Below are 6,000 nucleotides of genomic sequence, written 5' to 3' on the forward strand. Positions count from 1 at the left end.
GCTCAAATTCTGTTAGTGGCAGGACAGAGGAGTTCAAAGTTCACTTTAACAGTTGATGTGGGTTTCCTTTAAGATGCCTGGAAAATGACTATGTTGACCACATCCACATTCTGAAATACTTTTTTGAGAACTCCTAACGAAGCTTCAGCCAAAGAAACAGGAACTGACTCATTTGTACAGTGTCCATCTACTGCAGTCTCTCTCAGATGCTTGCCCGAGATTCAGGCGGGCAGGGATAAAGGACTCAAAACTCACATTGTATTTGAGAGACTTCAGTTTAGGATTTTGTATCCACGTGTTAGTGTTGTGTGTGAAGGTGGGTTCACAAAACATCTTTATCACTACAGATGATAGCTACAGATGCCACTCTCTGGCAGCTCTGTTTCAGAACTTATGCACAGAAGCAAAGACAGAGGTAAGCTCAAGATGATGAGTGCTCCAAAGAGTACTTTACTATTTGCAACTCAAACTGCCATGAAGGGAGACCTAAAAATGAATGAGCAAGCATGCCATTGCAACCTGTGTGGAGTGCAAAAAAAAAAAGAAAAAAGTCAAGTTTACCATTTCAAATGGACTTAACAGCACATACTCTGTATTAATCAACTCATTCCTAGTTAAGTTTTACTGCAAGACAAATCAGTTCTGAAAACAAAACTTGAAGGATCCAACAAATCATCCTAATATTTACAATTCACTTGGCAACGATCAGCACGTAGGGAAAGAGGTTGCAACGAAAAAGGCTCTGTACAGGACACATGTACAACCAGGTATCACCTTGCAGCTCTTAGCTATGTACAGACTTGCAGAAAACTGGCATCCCATTTAAAAGTCAGCTTACTACCAAATAGGTGTGCCACTAATCCATTGTTTAAACCCACCGAAACTGCACTGAATCATTTCCCTGAATAGCATCGCAATGAAGTGGGTGTGTTGTTTTTAAATCAAGGTGTTTGCTAAGTTTTTTTAACAATTTCTGATTATCAGCATATCCCACAAGCATAGGACATATAGGACATATCCCCTGGATTCCACGAAAATTGCACTTACAAGCACAAGATGCCAAAGAAGCAACTCTATACCAGAAAAGTTAGGGAAGGTAAATGCCAGATTCTAGGAAGAAATCACTTTTAGTCTGACTACAGAACTACACTGCCCAGGATATCCATTAGCACTTTTGCTTCTCAAATGTAACGGGGCTTCTAAATGCAACCCATTAAAAAAAAAAAAAAAAAAAAACAAACCCAAAAAAAAAAAAAAAAAAAAAAAAAAAGAAAAAGAAAAAAACCCCACAAAAAACAAACAAACAAAAAAAAAAAACCCACAAAAAAACCCAAAATCAAATTAATCTGACATCTCAGGAATAGTTTTATCTATAACATACAAGTGTTGTGCTCTGGTTGGTTGGTTTTTTGTAAAGGGATATTTGGCTAAGCTTCCCTGCCCATATCTAGGCACTTTTTTAATTGATGTATACTTATGTGGTATTGAATTGTATACTGCTCCTCCACCACAGAATTACATGCTCTTAACCTCAGCCAAAAAGGTAGAAAGTTCCAGTAGGACAAATTAGCCACAGCACATTCAAAGTACCCAAACCAAATCAGCCCTAATCTCTAAAGTAACACATTATTGAGGGGCATTCTGGCTATAACATGCAACTCTTGGGGCAGAAACTCCTAGGAAAATACAGCACTCAGCATGTCATACAGCTTTTTTTCCTCCCCATGAGATAAGAATCTACCAGATTTGTCCTGTGCCTAACAGGAGAGCAAGACATTTCATGAATTAGAGGCAATTAGAAGTTTCTCACTCACATATAATGCCACCTTCTGTACTCATTGTCTACTATATGATCAACTTATGCTTTTTTCAGAGGAATTTTTGCTATATGTGACTGCTACTATAATACATCATTTCCAAGAAAGAAACATCTAAATAGAATAACAGTGGTAAGAGGTTTCTTTTGTGGCATAGGAAACAAGCAGTACATTTCAGTTTTTCTTACATAAAGCCATCTCCTACACTAACCTTACTGCTTTACTAATGTAACTACTAGATTACAAGCTATTGCCTTTCATATTCCAAAATGAGCCATTCCTCCTCATTGCTCAGCCTACCACACATAGTTGAACAAAACCAGCAAGGTAATTGCAACTTTGAGCATCATCCTGACATCACTGCACTTTCACTAAGATGGATTTCAGTGTCCCAGAGGTTCATTTTCCCCGCAACCATAAACCAGTTCTGAGAAATCACTCTGTGTTCTTGAATGTGAAGTGTGATTTTGCCTACTCCTGCTCTTGTATTAAAGGTCTTAGTAAGACCTCTTTGATATTCCTCAACTCCCAGTTTTTAAGCACTTCTAGAGAGGCAGGTGATTGCCCAACAAAAGCAGTGCCATTACTAAAGTTTGACTCATGCTGCACTTTTGACCAAGGGTAGCATTTTTATGTTCCATGGGTGAAGATATCAGTCATGCCAACCTCTCAGATATCCAAGTATCACAAACTAGAGGGAGACATCTGGAGCTGACAGCAGTAGAGTAGATGGCACTCAAGTGAGCAACCATCTTAGAAAGAAAAAAAGAAAAAAAAAAAAGCACCAAATTCAGACAACTTCCACCAAAATTTTGCCTATACTAGACAGCAGGCCATTGACAGAGTGGAAACAAACCCAGACTCCAAGTTCCTCACCCCACCCAAAGGGCACATCCTCTTGTCTATCTGCATTAACAGTTACTCCTGGGTGTTAATGATGCTCCACTGCAGCACAGTTTATGTAGCACCTCTTAACCAAAGGTCAAATACGTTTCAAGGATGCTCAGAAACCAGAAGAAAAATTTCCTGAAGCAAGTATCACAGCAGTTTTCTGATAAAGCAGTTTAATGCTTTCCTAACTCCTACAGCAGTTTTTCCTCTCCAAAAGCATCGGAGTCCTAACAACTCACTGCTCCCCTTGCATCCTACTTGGGCTCTCCCTATCACAACTGCAATTGCTATTATGCAACTTATGTGAACATTACATTCCCTATAGTTTCCGGAAGAAAGAATAAACACTGGATTTCGTCCTCATTCCACAGCTGCTTGTGGGGAGAGAGGCCTCCCATCCACTCCTTCCCCCTCTGAGGAATTTTGGTGGAGGGGCAGAGCTCTCCCAGCCAGGGCTCCAGCTCAGCAGCAACCAAAACAGCTGCCCCCTGCCAAACCCCATGAGGAGCATCAGGCACTTGGCCCATGGGTCAGTTTGTATGACAAAACACCTGTTTAAGGAGCTGGCATCCCAAGGGCTGGTTTTGCTACTGCCAGAGGTATGTTGGAAGCACCAATTACTGATGATACTTTAATTTTATTTTTTTTTCATTCACCAGGGACTACATCAAATGCAGACTTCATTTTTGAGACTCATTAGTAACCAGAGTGCAAATCGATTACTACTAGCACACATATTCAAAGCACAAATAGTATCCACCAGAACACCACCACTCATTTACTTGTTGAGAAGTCAGTGCTTTATCAAACACTTCAAGAAAAACTCTCAAGCTTTTGAAGAGACATATTCAACTGATTTAGAAAGACTTATACACACTGCTAAGTGATTAGTGGTACTACAAGTGTAGCCATTTATGAGTATTTACATATTAAACATCTCATTAATTCATTCACAGAGCTTAACTAAGGTCATAGGTCTGAAGAGTTAAGCATCTGTTGATGCTACACGAGAACCTCCCTCATGCAAAGGCTATCAACTACTGAAATTGGTTAGAACTTTTCCAACTTGCAAGATCTGCCTGAAAATTTCATCTTCATATGTGTAAAAAAATTACAGGAAATAGCTCAAGAGAGACAGAATCCACAGTTCTTTTTAATTTGTTTAGGTGGGTCCTGAAATTATCAGTAAGGCCAAATATTCTATGTCATCATATTGCATTTTTTTCACTTTTTTTTTTTTTTTTTTTTTTGCCAATTTGCTAGCACACCAGCATCCCCTTAGTGCTTACAGAGGGATAGTAGCAAATACCTCCCTTTTTATACAAAACCAGGAATGTTATCAGATGTTCATATTCACGTGATCATCTCCACCTAAAGCATTAAAATCCCATTCTGTAAAGCACACCTCTGAACACTGAACTCTCTTTATAACAATATCATAACTTTTAAATAAGCCTGAAATTTAAAATAAGACCATGTTCAAATATTCCAAAAGCATAAGTATGTTCTTTTAAAGTATTTTTTCAGTGGTGTTATTCAGGGGTTTGTTTAACTTGTTCCTAACCCCCCAAATCCAAAGAAAATTAAAAGAACAAAGCAAAACAGGCCCCTCAAAACCACAACTGCTAAGAGTATTTTTGGTGAAGACTGAGGCAACATGTGCCAAAAGAAAACATTTCATGTTTATTGCCCAACAATACACTTGTTAGGCAAGGGCAAATTATTAGTAAAATAAAAATAATTAAATATTCAAAGTCTTCCAGACCTGTGACGTTTCCCTTAAGGTGTGAACAGCTGCCTGCAAAATTTATACCAGATGTTGCTTTTAAAATGAGCAGATTTATAAACATAAAGTTTCACCATGACTGAGACAGCTCCAAACCTGCATAGCCTTATTCACCTATTTATAGTAGATATTTCTGACTGAGAAGTGAAACATCTGGTTCCAGATGATTATGAAACAGATAAATCTCATCACATTATAACTACAGAGCATAACTTTTCAAAAGCACAAGCCAACAGGCAAGAAGGAACCTAAAAATCTGCAGGAAGATACTCATGCATTGGAATAGTTAAAGATACGGTTTAGTGTGATCACTAGAGACCAACACAATTCTCTTCAAGCTGTTGGCTTTAACTTCAGATTACGTACAGAATAGGTCCAACCTGAAGAGTCAGTGGGAGCATCGCAACACTATCTGGTACTAAAAGCAAGTGAGTATTGTAACACTGTTGCTTGTACAACACAATAACGTTTGTTCAATTCTTGTACCAAATAAGCATTCACACATTCGGAACTAAGGGCTTTTCCTCTCTCACCTGTCAAGGTCTTTTAAGACACCAAGAAATAATCAAAGGGGGCACATGCACTAATAAGAGTTTAGCAGGGCTGGATGTCATGCAAAAATATTTCAAGTTATGTATACATAACACTAGGGCAAAAGCATGGCTTCTGAGTGTGATCAGTAAGAAAACAGCAAAAACCTGCAGTGGAGCTACCCTTATTTACTTATAAAAAGTTATTTATTCAGCGAACATTAGAGCAGATCAGACATGATGTGCTCTAATGGAGAAATAAAGCAGAGTTTAGCAAAAGGTAAGAATCTGAACAAAAAGCTGGAGAGTATTTCCAGTTCAGGAAAATACTGCCTACTCAGTGTTTCTAGGCAATAATTCTGTCAGATCATCAGTTTCCCTGGTTCAATATCCCCCTCTTACAATTCGTAGTAAGAGCTGTACCAATACAGCATACTTTTAAAAACAACAGCTATGGCTCTTTCCCTAAACTTTGAAGCATGTTATCCAGCTGCTGTATACTACAATCAAAGAAGAAAAATTTCCCCTTGAAATAGACAAATTTCTGTGAGATTACAGATAGTGCTCTCCTGTAAGCCATGCCCAGTCCCACCTTTATCAAGCTCTAGTTAGGGTGACAAGATGATCTGATTCCTTGAGACAGTGGGGGGATATCACAGTTCACAAGTGTATCAGCCTGTAAAGGAGGTATAAACTGTTCTTTTTGGGCAAACACCTGCACTTCAAACTTATCACTAGGAGCAGTCAGGTCAGGCAGTGTATCTACTGTAAGGCAAACCTACACATGTCAGGCTTTCCTGCACACAATTGCAGAATATGTCCATGTTACAGAACAGGTCAGAAATACAACAGCCAGGATTTGCTTAAAAACAGTTAGCCTAATCATTTAGGCAGGATAATAGTTCAGAGAACCTCTTATGTGCCATACAGTTCTTTCATTTTCACACCTTCTATTTGCAGGTCATCACTCCCATCA

The sequence above is a fragment of the Heliangelus exortis genome, chromosome 1 (genome assembly GCF_036169615.1).
Source record: "Heliangelus exortis chromosome 1, bHelExo1.hap1, whole genome shotgun sequence".
Classification (NCBI taxonomy): domain Eukaryota; kingdom Metazoa; phylum Chordata; class Aves; order Apodiformes; family Trochilidae; genus Heliangelus; species Heliangelus exortis.